Source organism: Schistocerca gregaria, chromosome 6 (genome assembly GCF_023897955.1).
Source record: "Schistocerca gregaria isolate iqSchGreg1 chromosome 6, iqSchGreg1.2, whole genome shotgun sequence".
Classification (NCBI taxonomy): domain Eukaryota; kingdom Metazoa; phylum Arthropoda; class Insecta; order Orthoptera; family Acrididae; genus Schistocerca; species Schistocerca gregaria.
Genome location: NC_064925.1, coordinates 124072178 through 124090821, shown reverse-complemented (window position 1 = coordinate 124090821; position 18644 = coordinate 124072178). Strand labels below are relative to the sequence as shown.

Genomic DNA, 18644 nt, shown 5'->3' with positions numbered 1-18644 from the left:
AAACTCGAAAACCCGAATAATAGTGTCATGATAATTTAAAGTAGGGAACAGTGTCATCCTGACAGGTACGACAACTTTGACAATAATATAAGACCTTAAAGTTTTGATGAACACCAATTTCAATAATTACTGAGTATGTTATGATATAAAGGTGGAAAGAAAGAAAGGTTATTTTTAATTAGCTATCAAGCATCTCAGTAATAACTGCAAATCATTGACGAAAGTTAAGTCTACAGTAATATGTCGGTCAGAGATAACATTTATTGTGAAAGGGAGTTGTAAACGCTGCGAAAAGGAAATTCAGTGCGTCTACAATGCTCGATCATTGGAATGTTAGTCGCTTGCTAACTTGCTTGCTTGCTTGCTACCAAGTCGTGAGAGAGCACCGTTTGTTATACTACTACAAACGGAACGCTACGAGATTGTTTCTATTCAAAAAACGTACTATTGCGTGATGGAGATGCACGGACTTTGTTCTCAGTTATTCTGACTTGAGAACTTGAACTGAACTGATATTCTGGCAGTTTACGGTGAGTTAATGAACTTTAATTATTGGAAATATTGTTGTTGTACTCAACCTTCATGAAAGTGAACAGTTACAACGAAGAATGGACATAGTATCGAAGATTGCACTACCAGATTAGCCTTGAGTAGGAAACATTAATACGACCACACGAAGATAATACAAATACGCCGATTTTAAAAGTTGTCGTAATTGTCACGATCACCGAACTGAAAAGAATTGTAATTGATCTGATCCATCGGTGTGCGTGTGGTGTGATGATTATAAACTAACTGCTAAGAAGGAACAATAAAAATTGTTCGTCAGTAATGGAAATCTCACGTGTTGGCTCCATCATTAATTGAACTGTGTGATAGTTGATGTTCAAAATAATTAACTGTGAACATTTTAATTGAAAGAGTGATGAGCATTGAAAGGAGTGTTTTGCCGAAATAATATTACGACGTACGAAAGCAAGATAACATTATAGATTATCTCTGGATTGGCGTCGTGCCGTAGTCAACAATTCTGCCTAGCAACGTAATAACAACTGCGAATACAGAAATGCAAATGAATTTTTCCAAGCTTCAGTGGTGTGAAACGGCGCCGGTGATAAATGATTCACTCAATACTGCAATAACTAACTAACCGGGCATAGCAAATCACCATAAAACCATAACAGACAATTAAAATCAGCAGTTCGCATCGCTGAGAAGACTGTGCGGACTCGCCAACGGAGTTTCATACATTACACGAGGAACAATTTTCTGTAGAGATTTTCAGGTGGTGTTCCACGTTACCCGATGGGGACAACCATCACTGCGCGTCGCGTCTTCATTCCGCCGACCGAGCTGTAGCAGCAGCGGCTCAACATCAACAGCGACAACACAAAGGGGAGAGGGGACGTCACAGTGGCTGATGAGGAACTGCTCAGCCATAGTATCCCGTTCTTTCTATCTGCCTACGCAAAGTCCTTGTGCTTGCTGAGCCGTTGGTAGCACTCTGGGACTCAAGAGCGATTTCTTCCGCTCATTTTGTGAACCTTTTACATCCACTATCTGCAAACTTCACGGATCCTGTCTGTCAGTACACGAGGTATGGATGGTCCTGGTTTAGCTGTAGCTATTCCTGCGCGTTTCCACTTCACATTCACAGCACGAAAAGTAGATTTGAGCAGCTGTACAAGGGTTGAAATGCCCTTCATAGATTCGTTACTCAGGTGACGTACAGAGACTAGCCCACGTTCGAAGTCACTGAGCTCTCCTACCCATTCCTCAGTTACTGGTACTCTAATGACAACACAATACTCCCCTGACATATGATGGTCAGTTCGGGATGGCGGAGGGGTGTGCGGATACTTTTCATCACATAGTGTTTATACGATGTCGAACCCAAAAGCTTCCTAAACAAATTGATTAAAATTACTTCATCTCACCAATACCTTATTCTGTACAACATTTCCTCTGACAGCGAATTCACCGATCCCAACTTTTCTGTCTTTCTTGAAATACATCCTCGGAATCTTTCTTTGTTACGGTGTTCAGTGCACTTTGCAATACCGTTTGGATCCCCTGTATCTTTATGACATTTTTGCCCATTCGAGTTGCTTTTTATCTTGAGGAAGAGGAAGTCACATGGAGCTAAGTCTGGCGAGTACGATGAGTGGGGTGGAGCAGGCGTGACATAACGTATCCCACGACAGTATACACCATCTGTACGATCAACTAGATGCCAGAGTCAGCGTCTGATTTGCGGCCTGTGGAGGCTAACCAAGCACTAACATGGGCGTTTCAGCATCGGTTGATACCTGGTACCTCAGAACAGCTTGTGCCACTGACCTGTAAATTAAACAATTTCACGTACACCGCACACACTGTTCCAACAATAAATCATGAGAGGATTGGAAACCTACAAAAGGGTGTACTATTTTTTTTTCCGGCAGTGTACCACTGTGGCAAGTGGGTGCGACCTGAGTGGCTTGGTTGGTTGTTGGTGAGCATATCTCTACTGATTTGTTTCTATGAATTTGTGGTTTTGCCATGGTTGACCATAAAGAGCAGTGTGCTGGTATAGAATTTCATGTCGGGCTTCTAAAAACCACCAATATTGGAACATTCGTGGGACCCGTGTTAGTAATCAAAGGCACCATCACAGCTGTGGAGTAGGTGAACATAACTGCGTACCGTCTGCACCCTTAAATGCTCGATGACTTCCGCAGTAGCGATGGCATCTTTTAGCACAATAACCGTCCACATCCCTTAGTTATAATTGTACTACAGGGGTTTCAGGAATATGATAACTAAGTCACGTTAATGACTTGGGCACCTGATCCACCTCATTTGAACACAATGGAACACATCTGGGACATTTTCTGGAGCCAGTTCCGCGCCCAGAAACCATCAGTACGTAATTTATGATAAATGTGGTGTCACCCCCAGACACCACACTTGCTAGGTGGTAGCCTTTAAATCGGCCGCGGTCCGATAGTATACGTCGGACCCGCGTGTCGCCACTATCAGTGATTGCAGATCGAGCGCCGCCACACGGCAGGTCTAGAGAGACTTCCTAGCACTCGACCCAGTTGTACAGCCGACTTTGCTAGCGATGGTTCACTGACTTCTACGCTCTCATTTGCCGAGACGATAGTTAGCATAGCCTTCAGCTACGTTATTTGCTACGACCTAGCAAGGCGCCAGTATCCGTACTACTGATATTGTGAATCATGTACCATAAAGAGCGACGTTCTCCATTAATGGATTAAAGTTAAGTATTCCACCAGCTACGTCCGTTTCTCTCAATTCTAATTCCCTTGTCATGTTCCAGACCTCACGCCAGCCTGTGTGAGCTGAGACGCGTGCATTTCGGCCTCCTTTAGAAAAACACGGTTGGCTCTCCTGCCAACCACAACAAGAAATGTGTAATTTGATTATAGATATCTGATGCCACATACTTCCCAGTTACGAATACCTCGTCGATTTCACGTCACTCTGGATTGCTGTATTATTGTGTTAAAAAAATGTTCAAATGTGTGTGAATGTCCAAGGGACCAAACTGCAGAGGTCATCTAACTTATACTAAGAACAACACACACACACACACACCCATGTCCGAGGGAGGACTCGAAGCTCCGGCGGGAGATGCCGCGCAATCTGTGACATGGCGTTCCAAACCACGCCGGCCGGCGTGACCGAGCGGTTATAGGCGCTACAGTCTGGAACCGCGCGACCGCTACAGTCACAGGTTCGACTCCTGCCTCGGGCATGGATGTGTGTGATGTCCTTAGGTTAGTTAGGTTTAAGTAGTTCTAAGTTCTAGGGGACTGATGACCTCAGAAGTTAAGTCCCATAGTGCTCAGAGCCATTTGAACCTAAAACCACGCGGCCACTCCGAGCGGCTTTATTGCGTTGAATTAAAATGGACCAACACGCTGTTGAGCAGGTGTTGGAAGCGTTGGTGGTGGTGGGGGGGGGGGGGGGGGGGAGGGGGGGTTATACTACTCTTTTGTCTGCTAATTCAACTGCGAAATGTCCACAGCATCAGCGATCGCGTACGGTGGGGCAAATTCAGTTTTGTTTAGCCCTCCTGGCGGCTGAACGGTTCACTGCCCGTGCATTGGTTGTACTGAGTCGTGACATTAATATGATACATATGAACCTGCACTCCTCCCTTAAATCTTTCAGGCGGCGGTAACGCTAAGAGCCAGTACGCCCGAACACTGACGAATTTCACTCAGTATGCCTTTTCTTTAATAATGGACGTCCGGGGAGTAAGGACGAATTTGAATTTTGCGCCATTTTGTCATATGGCGGTGGGCAGTCGTGGTTTTTGTATGTTATCTGCGATCCTTTACATTTGTAGCCTGATAGCTTTGGTGTGGTAAGCAATGTTGTTCGACGTTCATTTTCGTCATGGAGCAAATGGAGCAATGTATTCAAGTGATAAAAAGTTATTACAAAAACAGTTACAGTCCCTCGACAGCCGTTCGTGAATTCCGTTTGACACTCGGATTTAATGCTGCTCTGCCAAAGCATCAGTTTGGAAGTTGATCCAGAAGTCTGAGACCACGGGTTCTGTTTCGAATGTTAAGAAAACAGGACGACCACGTTCTGTTCGGCCACAAGAAAACGCTGTTGTCGTGCGTGACAACGTGGCCGTAAGCCCCAGAAAATCGGTTTGCCGATGTGCACAACAACTGAATTTATCACCAAGTTCACTGCATAAAATCCTTTCAACAGATCTGAAAATACATGTGTACAAGATTCAACTTAAACAAAATTTGGTGCGGTAGCATTCTCGCTTCCCACGCCCGGGTTCCCGGGTTCGATTCCCGGGGGGGATCAGGGATTTTCTCTGCCTCGTGATGGCTGGGTGTTGTGTGATGTCCTTAGGTTAGTTAGGTTTACGTAGTTCTAAGTGCTAGGGGACTGTAGACCGTAGATGTTAAGTCCCATAGTGCTCACAGCCATCTGAACCAAACAAAATTTGAAGCCTGCAGATCATGGAAAGAGACGTCTATTTGCTCAACGGGTCTTGGCTCACAGGCGGAGAACGGGAACTTCTTCACAAAAAGCATAGTTTTCTCCGATGAAGCGCACTTCCACCTGAGTGGGTACGTCAGTAAGCAGAACTGGAGAATTTGGGGTAAGGAAAATTGGCGAGTGGCTGTAGAAGATGAGATGCATCCACAACGCACGACTGTGTGTTGCGGATTCTGAGCAGGAGGAGTGACCGACCAGTACTTTTTTGAAAATGATGAGGGAGCTGCCGTCACTGTGATTGGCGACCGTTACCGAAACATGCTTTGTGACTGGTTTTTCCCTCTTATTGGTGAAAATGGTGATTTTTTGTTTCAACAAGATGGTGCGACATATTAAACATCCTGTGAAACGATTTTTCTGCTGAATGTAAAGTTTACTCAAAAAATTCACTTACAGTGGCAACCAGAAATGGCTTGCCAAATCATGCGATCTTACGCTTTGTTACTTTTTTTTTTTAGGGGATTTGTGAAATCAAAAGTGTATGTGAAGTGTATGTGAACAAATCTCAGACAATGCACCACTTGAAGGGTTAAATTAAAAGGCTTATTAATGGCATTAATGGCATCCCACGAGATGTTTGTGAACGCGTCATCGATAACTTTAATGAACACATTTCTCGTTGCCGCTAGGCCTGGGGTGGTCATACGGAGGATATAATTTTTCATACATAAATGGGAGAAGCTACTTAATGTGACTGTAAAAAAAATTACATTTTTAATAATTTTTATGTTCTACAGCTTTTTGCGCACTCTGATATTCATCCCGACCTCCCGAACACCCTCTGTAACACCAAAGCGATTGGATGCTCTACGATGGAGAGGAATATGGAACGGACTAAGATGATAATTTGCATCAGTTGCCTAACCATTTATCACAGAAATGTAACATTATTCGTAACTCACGTTAAACATCATTTACCTACTATCTACTGCCTACCCTTAAGATGAACAGGGCTTTATCTTCTGGTTGTAAGAATCTAGGGCTGAAAAGACTCATCTCACTCTGGAGGTTTGTTTAGATTTGTGAAGTTGTGATCGTGAACCGGACATGCATACTACCAAAGGACAAAGAAAGGGCTCGGAAGGCAAATGGTATCAGCGCCAACTCCATCTGACTTCAATTAAGACGTGAATAAACTGTTTCACATAAAGAAAGGTGGCATTCGTTAAACTGGAAATCCATGGCAAATTTTAACAGCGCGAACTACAGCCAGATAGTGCCCCTTGACCACTTGGCGATCGAACCCATTTTACAACATGTACAGACTCACTCGACACTATTTCCATAAACATCGCTGATTGAGAATTTCGCAAGCCTAATCGCGGTTGAGAAACCAAAGGAAAGAATCAGTACCAGGCGCTACACTGACTTCATTATATGACTGCATCAGTGATTTGTGACTAACCCACGACCTCATGCTCAATCTAAAACTGCACATGAAATGTTTAAAATACACTAGCGACAGTCAAACAAGTACAGCGAATCGCTGATGGCGTCAGGTTTGAACGTAAGTTAACTTATAAATTTCAACCCGAACTAACCCTTAGATACTCGTTCTAGTAGGAAGTCTGTATTTATCGAAGCCTGTAACAAGTGTGTGCTCTCGCCAAGAACCTAACATCCCCTGCTGAGTCCAGAGCAAAAATCTTATAGTGGGGGCGGTTTCAGCTAGAGATCCTACATGCATAGAGAGGTTGGCTAATGCTCCTTGGACCATAGAAATATTCAGAGGCGGCCGCCATTTTTTTGCCAGAATTAGCGAGGGAAATACTGTCGTCTGTTGACATGGATTTGACATTACGGTTATGGCAAAAATTGTAGCTTGTAGCTTGTTGTTTGGTACATGACTACTATACATTCAATGAGGAGTAAATTGAAGTGTGATGTGATGAAGTGTATTGGTCATTTATTACAACGTTTCGGAAAAAATGGGAATCGACCAGAGAAAAAAGAGTTTCAGCTATATTATTTTAGACACTGATGCTATTTCAGAGCTTCCTGCTTGGATTTCATTGTTGAAGTTAATAGCCTCTAAGCTTTACATACTTTTTTCCTTCCCAGCTAATATGTTTTTGATGACATCATTGTGGGTCTGAGAATTATGTTTTATACCGGAAAAATCCAGAAGACATTCTTCTGTAATGATATTGAGAAGCCATAAATAATTAAAGCACGTAAAACAATTTAACAGTAGATTATTGTCGAAAACGAAACTTATATTATTACTGACGCTCAGCTTTTCATGTTGTTGTTGTTGTGGTCTTCAGTCCTGAGACTGGTTTGATGCAGCTCTCCATGCTACTCTATCCTGTGCAAGCTTCTTCATCTCCCAGTACCTACTGCAACCTACATCCTTCTGAATCTGCTTAGTGTACTCATCTCTCGGTCTCCCTCTACGATTTTTACCCTCCACACTGCAGTCCAATGCTAAATTTGTGATCCCTTGATGCCTCAAAACATGTCCTACCAACCGATCCCTTCTTCTAGTCAAGTTGTGCCACAAACTTCTCTTCTCCCCAATCCTATTCAATACCTCCTCATTAGTTACGTGATCTATCCACCTTATCTTCAGTATTCTTCTGTAGCACCACATTTCGAAAGCTTCTATTCTCTTCTTGTCCAAACTAGTTATCGTCCATGTTTCACTTCCATACATGGCTACACTCCAAACAAATATTTTCAGAAATGACTTCCTGACACTTAAATCTATATTCGATGTTAACAAATTTCTCTTCTTCAGAAACGCTTTCCTTGCCATTGCCAGTCTACATTTTATATCCTCTCTACTTCGACCATCATCAGTTATTTTACTTCCTAAATAGCAAAACTCCTTTACTACTTTAAGTGTCTCATTTCCTAATCTAATTCCCTCAGCATCACCCGATTTAATTGGACTACATTCCATTATCCTCGTTTTGCTTTTGTTGATGTTCATCTTATATCCTCCTTTCAAGACACTGTCCATTCCGTTGAACTGCTCTTCCAAGTCATTTGCCGTCTCTGACAGAATTACGATGTCATCGGCGAACCTCAAAGTTTTTACTTCGTCTCCATGAATTTTAATACCTACTCCAAATTTTTCTTTTGTTTCCTTTACTGCTTGCTCAATATACAGATTGAATAACATCGGGGAGAGGCTACAACCCTGTCTCACTCCTTTCCCAACCACTGCTTCCCTTTCATGCCCCTCGACTCTTATGACTGCCATCTGGTTTCTGTACAAATTGTAAATTGCCTTTCGCTCCCTGTATTTTACCCCCGCCACCTTTAGAATTTGAAAAAGAGTACTCCAGTCAACATTGTCAAAAGCTTTCTCTAAGTCTACAAATGCTAGAAACGTAGGTTTGCCTTTTCTTAATCTTTCTTCTAAGATAAGTCGTATGGTCAGTATTGCCTCACGTGTTCCAACATTTCGACGGAATCCAAACTGATCTTCCCCGAGGTCCGCATCTACCAGTTTTTCCATTCGTCTGTAAAGAATTCATATGATTAATAATTAAGCATAAGAAGATTATGGTGCAAGCTTTTTTTTCAATTCGATAAATGGAATTCAAATAAAGTAGAAAATAAGAATTTGGTGATCTCGAGATAGAAGTGGCGTCATCATAATTTATAGTCTTTTATTTTTCTTATTGAGCTACACGCGTCATTGCGACCTACAGGTGAAATTTTTTTGTCCTTAATGTGCCCAGAAATTATCGAAGTCATCTTTTCCCAAAGACAATAAATCCTTAGACGTGATATGCTGTAGACAGAAACAGTTTCCAAAAGCTTTCAAAACAATCATCCAACTCCAAAGCACTGTTAACATACGAGTCGAGAGAAAGCCTTTGCAAAGATAAAACGTCGCAGCTTATCAGCCAATCACGTGGGATATCACCAATGGTCACTGTCACGCTCCCCCCTCCCCCCCCCCCTCTCTCTCTCTCTCTCTCTCTCTCTCTCTCTCTCTCTGTCTCTCTCCCCCTCTCCCTCTCTCTGTATATACATGTTGATTCACGAAGATAGGCAAATAGTTTAATATGTTGTTCTACACGTAAAACTAAAGAAAAAAGTTCATATAAACATAAGTCCGCAAATGTTTAGTTACGGTAAGTAAAGTGGTAAAGTGGTAAGTAAAGTGACCTTTGAGAAAATGTTCCTCATGTGATAATGTGTTTTAAAAGTATCCAGCAACGTCCTGATCAAATTATTTGTCGAAAATATTGGAAAAGATCCAGGTTATAGCCAATAACATAATGACAAAAAATGGTTCAAATGGCTCTGAGCACTATGGAACTTAACATCTGAGGTCATCAGTCCCCTAGAACTTAGAAGTACTTAAACCTAACTAACCTAAGGACATTACACACATCCATGTCCGAGGCAGGATTCGAACCTGTGACCGTAGCGGTCGCGCGGTTACAGACTGAAGCGCCTAGAACCGCTCGGTCACACCGGCCGGCACATAATGACAAAATACACAAAATTTGGTTCAATTATCTCTCAAAATGTTCAAGTTACATTAGCTTGTGTGTACCCATGTATTTTCTCATATGTCCTCCTTAAGATGCCTGCCGTACTTGGTGTGCTTCTGAAGCAAAGTGATGTTCCAGAGTTCCTGTACAGCGAGAACAATATAGAGACAAAGATTCACAACAAACTGAAGAAGATCTACGTAGATGAATGTGTTGACTGCAAACAGCTAGTCGTTGAGCAAGCAGATTATGTGGTGAAAATGGGCGCAACAGTCTCGGGACCTCCGGTACAGCGTCAGACCGAGCGCTGCTCACACGCCAGACATTGTGCAGCGTATTCACAATCTGATTTTGGCTGACAACCGTAACACTGTACGAACTGTGAATCCGAATGGGAGCAGGAGAAGCGAGTGTGTGCAGAATATTGACACAGACGAAGTGGAAAAAGGCTTCCCTCAGGAGGATTCTGAGAACACGCGGACAGCATTGAAACGCACACCCTGCAGCCAAGATCTGGCACCGTACGATTACCACCTCACAGTAATCTAAAGAAAACCATTCACGAATGCTTGTGAAAGCTGCTAAGGAATGGCCCAAACGTCCTGCTCCTGCCGTGGAGATACACTCCTGGAAATGGAAAAAAGAACACATTGACACCGGTGTGTCAGACCCACCATACTTGCTCCGGACACTGCGAGAGGGCTGTACAAGCAATGATCACACGCACGGCACAGTGGACACACCAGGAACCGCGGTGTTGGCCGTCGAATGGCGCTAGCTGCGCAGCATTTGTGCACCGCCGCCGTCGGTGTCAGCCAGTTTGCCGTGGCATACGGAGCTCCATCGCAGTCTTTAACACTGGTAGCATGCCGTGACAGCGTGGACGTGAACCGTATGTGCAGTTGACGGACTTTGAGCGAGGGCGTACAGTGGGCATGCCCGAGGCCGGGTGGACGTACCGCCGAATTGCTCAACACGTGGGGCGTGAGGTCTCCACAGTACATCGATGTTGTCGCCAGTGGTCAGCGGAAGGTGCACGTGCCCGTCGACCTGGGACCGGACCGCAGCGACCCACGGATGCACGCCAAGACCGTAGGATCCTACGCAGTGCCGTAGGGGACCGCACCGCCACTTCCCAGAAAATTAGGGACACTGTTGCTCCTGGGGTATCGGCGAGGACCATTCGCAACCGTCTCCATGAAGCTAGGCTACGGTCCCGCACACCGTTAGGCCGTCTTCCGCTCACGCCCCAACATCGTGCAGCCCGCCTCCAGCGGTGTCGCGACAAGCGTGAATGGAGGGACGAATGGAGACGTGTCGTCGTCAGCGATGAGAGTCGCTTCTGCCTTGGTGCCTATGATGGTCGTCTGCGTGTTTGGCGCCGTGCAGGTGAGCGCCACAATCAGGACTGCATACGACCGAGGCACACAGGGCCAACACCTGGCATCATGGTGTGGGGAGCGATCTCCTACACTGGCCGTACACCTCTGGTGATCGTCGAAGGGACACTGAATAGTGCACGGTACATCCAAACCGTCATCGAACCCATCGTTCTACCATTCCTAGACCGGCAAGAGAACTTGCTGTTCCAACAGGACAATGCACGTCCGCATGTATCCCGTGCCACCCAATGTGCTCTAGAAGGTGTAAGTCAACTACCCTGGCCAGCAAGATCTCCGGATCTGTCCCCCATTGAGCATGTTTGGGACTGGATGAAGCGTCGTCTCACGCGGTCTGCACGTCCAGCACGAACGCTGGTTCAACTGAGGCCCCAGGTGGAAATGGCATGGCAAGCCGTTCCACAGGACTACATCCAGCATCTCTACGATCGTCTCCATTGGAGAATAGCAGCCTGCATTGCTGCGAAAGGTGGATATACAGTGTACTAGTGCCGACATTGTGCATGCTCTGTTGCCTGTGTCTATGTGCCTGTGGTTCTGTCAGTATGATCATGTGATGTATCTGACCCCAGGAATGTGTCAATAAAGTTTCCCTTTCCTGGGACAATGAATTCACGGTGTTCTTATTTCAATTTCCAGGAGTGTATACAGCTCTTAGTTCCAGGCTGGCGTAAGACGGTTTAAAGGGATAGAGATTATGTGGAAAAATGACATTTTACAAGCTGCCAGTGAATTTGGTGATATGTGAATTACCGAGCTGTCTCTGACTCCCGACAGAGAACCACACTGAAGAAACACTACTGAAATCTATGGGCAACGGACTATCTGAATGCTTATCAATGTTTTCTGGCTCTAGTAGTGAAACCTATGTTGCCAACTTGTGATACAACAAAATAAATAACATGTAATGACTCACAAAAAGAAATCAAAATTAGCAAGTGAACAGGACATAATCTCTATTGAAACAAGAAAGCATGTTAATTGAAATGACTAATTTAGTACAACAGAATCATGCATGGGATATCATGTTAAAAGTAAACAATAGAGAAAACAGATCCTGCAAAACACTTGTAGGTCACAGTTACTTCATAGTAATGCTCAGTTGCCAAAATTGCATGAAGGGGTGGGATGCTCTATGAGATGCCTGCCTCCTTGTGTAACCATTGCCACGCTATCTGACTATCTGACGTGACAGTAAATCTTAACCAATATACCAAAAAGCTATACAATTTGTATTAATTGAATAACTGCTCCTGAAATTGATAGAACGCGCCACTAAGGGTTAAAGGAAACAAGTTTCCCTATGTGCTGGAGACACAAAGATGCTCACCATAGACAGCTGCCCATCGTGGGTGAACTCGGTGTTCATTGGTATGAAGAAACTGCAAGTTTGCATCAAGAACACTCGCGCCCAGGTTCGAACATCAGATTCACCTCTACCGCCATCCGCAGACGCAACTCTGTGATGCGTACATGACGCCATCTCCGATCGAACTCTTCTTCTCGAAGTTCTAGAACGAACCCCGGTGTGTACATCGTGTCGTTCCTGAACGATTACCCCTTCTCCTATGTTCCGAAAAGAACTCTCTCAATCTCCCTCTGAAATCCCCACTTCCAAAAAATGTTACTCTGAGTAGAGCGCCTCTGAAACTCATCCTACCAACTGCTTGCAGCAAGACTCCTCTATGGCAATCACGTAATCAAAAATAGCCTCATAGGAAACGAGGAAAAGACACTTCCCCAAAAGAAAGGCTTGCCACCAAATGTTACTGACATCTTGCCGTCATCAGTACGTCTCTGACGTCATCATCTGCTTCCTAATAATGGTGCTTATTTTTTTAGTGCTCATAGGAAATCACTTGGCTTGGTAACCCAACTTCCCAAACAATACACTGGCTGCATTGGCGACAAAATGTTAGACATTCGGCAGCGTGGGGCTATCTCAGCTTCAGAGAAGAGCCCGCATCTCGTGGTCGTGAGGTAGCGTTCTCGCTTCCCGCGCCCGGGTTCCCGGATTCGATTCCCGGCGGGGTCAGGGATTTTCTCTGCCTCGTGATGGCTGGGTGTTATGTGTTGTCCTTAGGTTAGTTAGGTTTAAGTAGTTCTAAGTTCTAGGGGACTGATGACCACAGAAGGTAAGTCCCATAGTGCTCAGAGCCTTCGGAGAAGAACTTTTAACTACACAGCCCGCAGATTCTGAAAAAATTACTCTTCCGACCTGAAACAATTTTACTGTCTGAAAGTCGTAAAAGCATTCCACACAGCATCGGGGACAATACTGGGGCCACTGCTGGTCTCTAGGGGATTCCCCGTGGCGTATCCCCCAGTCCTTGTGCAAACTCACGTAACATGAAAGCGGCTACGAGCCCCTACGTGGTCTCCACTATTCTGCTTGCAGCTTTTCGTTTCCGCCTTCCGCGAATTCAGCACATCAAAGAAGCTCTCAGGCAGGCCTCTGAGCATTGCTTTTCTCTCCACACAACGGCAGCACAGACAGAACACAAAATATTAGTCAACAAAAGGCAAGAGCCACCACCCTTAATTACCTAGAGCCACTAGATGCCGAGGCTCGCAGTACGCAATCACTGTTATCCTATCTCATTAAGCATCATAACAATAACATAAAACCGAGCGAGGCGGCGCAGTGGTTAGCGCACTGCATCTCGCACGCGGGAGGACGACGGTTCAAACCCGCGCCCAGCCATCCTTATTTACATGCTGGGACAACATGGTTGTGGAGATGAAGCAGCGATTAGTATGATTAATCATTAATTCAAAAACAGTCTTAATCGCATTTATTATTATTATTATTATTATACCACCAACCGGTTTCAACCCGACGTAGGGGTCATCGTCTGGGCGTTTACACTGTGAAATTATAAATATCCGTCATAAAGACTCCATTATACAACAGCTAAAATCACGTAAATTTAAAATATGTTACCCATTGGTCGACTGCTGGTGGTGTCACTCCTGTCTACATAACGGCAGGAAACTATGCCAGACTAACCCTTCATATGGGCTTAAATAGAGTGCTGAGATCACGTGAATAGACGAAAACACTCCCAGTGTCGATCAAAGGCATTTAATACTTTTCATTATACGTAATTACTCGTCACCTTGGTTTAACATAAATTTAATTGACAGTAAATAACAGAAAACGGAACCATTCCATTTAAAAAGAGTTACAATTATAGCATTAATTACAAAATAATAACAAATGTTCCGTAGTCAACTCGTAAAATTCGTAAAAGTATATTACTTTATGCACCATAATATAAAGTAAAACAATTTGTGACACACAAAAACTGGTGTCGTCTTGTATTATAATATATCTATTCGTACATTTACGTAGAAAACATTTGAGTCAATTTACTAAAGCGGTTAATATGGAAGGACTACAAAGCCCTCTAATCCTTGTGTTGAGAACGCCGTTGCCATGGATATAAAGCGTATATCAGGCGCCCTCTAGTCTGTGTAGCAAGTACGCTGTCGTCATGGTAGCAGTTGGTGTGTTCGTGTGGTGTCATCTTTGCCCTGGCCACGGCGTCCGTTGCCGTGGTAGTGATATGTCATGGCTCTTCATCCACAGACAAGTTGTCACTTATTTGAGGTTATGGAAATATTGACAATCAAGGATAACCTAAAAAAATTTCTTTAATGGGTACTACAAACGTGTCGTAAACAATTATCCTATCCTTAGTCTTTCTGACGGATATCTATAATTTCACAGTGTAAACACCCAGAAGATGACCCCTACGTCGGGTTGAAACCGGTTGGCGGTATAATAATAATAAATGCGATTAAGACTGTTTTTGAATAATTGATCCTTATTTAGGTTTTCCGTGATTTTCCTAAAAGGCTTAAGGCAAATGACGGGATGGTTCTTCTGAAAGGGCACGGCCGACTTCCTTCCCCAACCTTCCCTATTACGATGGGAGTGACGACCTCGCTGTTTGATCCCCTGCCAGCTGGGGTGGCCGAGCGGTTCTAGGCGCTACAGACTGGAACCGCGCGACCGCTACGATCGCAGGTTCGAATCCTGCCTCGGGCATGGATGTGTGTGATGTCCTTAGGTTAATTAGGTTTAAGTAGTTCTAAGTTCTAGGGGACTGATGACCACAGCAGTTGAGTCCCATAGTGCTCAGAGCCATTTGAACCATCAGCGTGTTCGGTCAGGGGGTTACTTGCCCTCTGTAATAAAAAAAAACTGAGTGACTGGATCGACGACGAGCTAGGACGAGTGTTATGGGACGATGGGACGACCGCGCCGAACAATTGCAACGAACAATAAAAAAAAGGTGGTTAGCGTTCAAGCCATGTAATCGCTGGTTTACTAGATCGAGTCCTGCTCGTCAGTTGGTTTTTTTTCTAACACAGTCATTTTCTTTACTGTTTATATTACAATTGATGTAATGGAAAAAATACGTGTAATCGGATGAACTTTCATTAAATTTACAATGTTATTTGTCAGTCTACAAATTTTTACTAGCACAAATAATATAATATTCGTAACTACCGACTAGTAAACGACCAAACGCATAAAGTGATACTGAAAATGTATGCGTGTCTGTATCTTCAAAATTGTTCGTATTTAATCGAAAGAGAACGACAAATTGCTTCTCGTGAAGACGCTATTAAAATACACTCGATACTGCATGATCAATAATCAGCCCGCCGATATTTGAGGAAATGCTGCGTTATGCATCGTTTGCTTCCAAATTATCGCCTGAAAGAGAGTTTTTTGAAAATGTTAACGGGGTTTGTTTTTCCACGGAAAACCTCAAAAAACCTTGAGTATGCGGAAACAGCATTTATTCAATGCAGCCAGTGCCGCTTAAGTTTATGCTTTCCATGTTTTTACGAAAAATACCATCCTGCCATTGTATTCGTAATGTCGAAAGCGACGATTAATTGTACATCTTTCGATAGCTGTCTGTGCCGGTCGAAACTTGGAGGTAACAAGTCGTTTCTGGCTCCTTCCAGGTATGAGGTTTCTCAGATCACAGACAAGCATACATTTTCAGTATCGCTTTATGCGTTTGCTCGTTTACTAGTCCATAGTTATTAATATTATATTATTTGTGATAATAAAATTTGTAGAGTGTCAAATAACATTGTAAATTTAATAAAAGTTCATCCGATTACACGTATTTTTTTCATTATATGAATTCTAATACAAATAGTAAAGAAAATGTGTTAGAAATAAAAAAAACTGATGAACGGGACACGATCCAGTTATCCAGCGAGTACGGGGCTTGAACGCTAACCACTCGGCTGCCACCGCTTCATGGTAAAAACGGCCACGGTATATATTGGACGACCGAAATTATCTTGCGATTTTCTCAATAACGCTTGAGAAGTATACGCCCTACTACTTACACATTTTGTTGTCCTAATGGCGTACTAAGAGTGTACGAAGTTTGAAGTAAATCCGAGTTCCAAACGTCGTGGCCTCTCCTTGTTAGTGAAGCTATAGAAACCACAGACAAAGCTATTAAATCGAACATGCACACACCAAAAATAGCTGTACTATGCAGAGCGCTGTTACAGACATCGAGGAACGATGGAGAAGAGTAATGTATCGATTTGAGGTAAGGGACACCGGTCTGGAAACGACCGAGTCGAAAGTTACAAGCGAGAATCGTTCTGATACCTCTGACAGTGTATGTCTTCTACTGCAATCCATATTTTGGGAAAACGTTGTATGAACCAAGACAAGAGAACAGTGTCCAGTAAACATGGATTCTAAAATGCATACCTTAAGAGCTATGAGCACTTGTTCAGTAGAAGAGGTACTTTTCACATTAGCGGAGATGTACAAGTGCTCATAGCCCTCAAGGTATGCATTTTAGAGTCCATGCTTACTGAACACTGTTTTCTCGTCTTGGTCCATACTACATTCTCCCAAAATACGGAAAGCAAAAGCTTGCAGTACAAGAGGTCCACTGTCAGAAGCATCAGAATGAATTTCGCTTACAACTTTCCAATGGGTCCTTTTTTGGCTAGGGCCCCTTACAACAAATTGATACACTTACCCTTTTCTATCATCCCTGAAAGTTTGTAACATCAACACAAAAGAACTTGTATTTTTTTACGAGCATACAATGAAAGCAGCATGATAGAGTGCGCCTTTGATTTCGATTGTCAGCCCCATACTTAGTGACTACCTGCAGTTTCGTAGATTCACCACATTTTAGATTAGAAAGAGGAGTTATGCTACAAGTAATAAAATCATAATATTTCGTCAGTTAAGCACTGTCTCTCCTTATAAATGCGATTCTCCTTCTCTTACCAAAATTTTTATTTCTGTGACATGTGTAACATCTACCGCCCTCTGTAACATATTTTACATAATCTTATCTCTTTCCTGCCTCCTCAACACAATTCCTAGTTCCTGAACAATTTTGCTCAGAGCCTAGTGACCCGTCCGCTTCCCTGCTGGTAAGGCTTTTCCATATACTTTGTTCAGCGTCTACTACTTCAATATTTTAAATTATCACAACCTTCTCCAGCATCTTATTCCGTGGTGGCCGAGTGGTTCTAGGCATTACAGTCTGGAACCGCGCGACCGCTACGGTCGCAGATTCGAATCCTGCCTCGGGCATGGATGTATGTGATGTCTTTAGGTTAGTTAGGTTTAAGTAGTTCTAAGTTCTAGGGGACTGATGACCTCAGCAGTTACGTCCTATAGTGTTCAGAGCCATTTGAACCATCTTATTCCAAATGCTCTGTCTCCTCGTCTCCATTATTCTCAAGATAACTACCATACAGGCTGTGGTTAAGCCATGTCTCCGCAATATCCTTTCTTTCAGGAGTGCTAGTTCTGCAAGGTTCGCAGAAGAGCTTCTGTAAAGTTTGGAAGGTAGGAGACGGATACTGGCAGAAGTAAAGCTGTGAGTACCGCGCGTGAGTCGTGCCTCGGTAGCTCAGTTGGTAGAGCACTTGCCCGCGAAAGGCAAAGGTCCCGAGTTCGAGTCTCGGTCGGGCACACAGTTTTAATCTGCCAGGAAGTTTCATATCAGCGCACACTCCGCTGCAGAGTGAAATTCTCATTCTGGAAACATCCCCCAGGCTGTGGCTAAGCCATGTCTCCGCAATATCCTTTCTTTCAGGAGTGCTAGTTCTGCAAGGTTCGCAGAAGAGCTTCTGTAAAGTTTGGAAGGTAGGAGACGGATACTGGCAGAAGTAAAGCTGTGAGTACCGGGCGTGAGTCGTGCTTCGGTAGCTCAGTTGGTAGAGCACTTGCCCGCGAAAGGCAAAGGTCCCGAGTTCGAGTCTCAGTCGGGCACACAGTTTTAATCTGCCAGGAAGTTTCACCATACAGTTCTGTCCTCCAGTCGTAGAGTTTCCGAAACTAGTTCCATCTCAATATTTGATATCAGAAGTCTTTACAGAAAAACCTTTTTTTACATGTGCCAAACAACTTCAGGTATCTCCTTCGCTTCAATGAACTTGGAAAATTTTGCTTCCTATGTAGGAGCTTTCTTTCATTTCTAGTACGTTGTATTCTCCAATTTCAGCCGCTATTCTCCTTGATCCAAGTTCTATACTAATTACCCTAACCATGTCGTTCACCAGTCTGTCAACTCTTGCCCGTCAAGTCTTCTATGCTTTATGTCTAATACATTTATGAAGCATACACAAAATCGCTGCGGTTCATACACAATACTAGACATTTTCATTTCCAACTTGTCAGCAGTTGCGGAGGTTACTCAGTACACGTACAATGGAAAAAGAAATTGAG

General features: G+C 43.7%; 1 non-coding gene across 1 annotated transcript; it reads left to right on the top strand.

Moving 5' to 3' along the window:
- Positions 1–17815: 17815 nt before the first annotated feature.
- On the top strand, positions 17816–17890 carry Trnas-cga (transfer RNA serine (anticodon CGA)). The gene has a single exon. It is a non-coding gene; the product is annotated as a tRNA-Ser (tRNA).
- Positions 17891–18644: the final 754 nt, after the last annotated feature.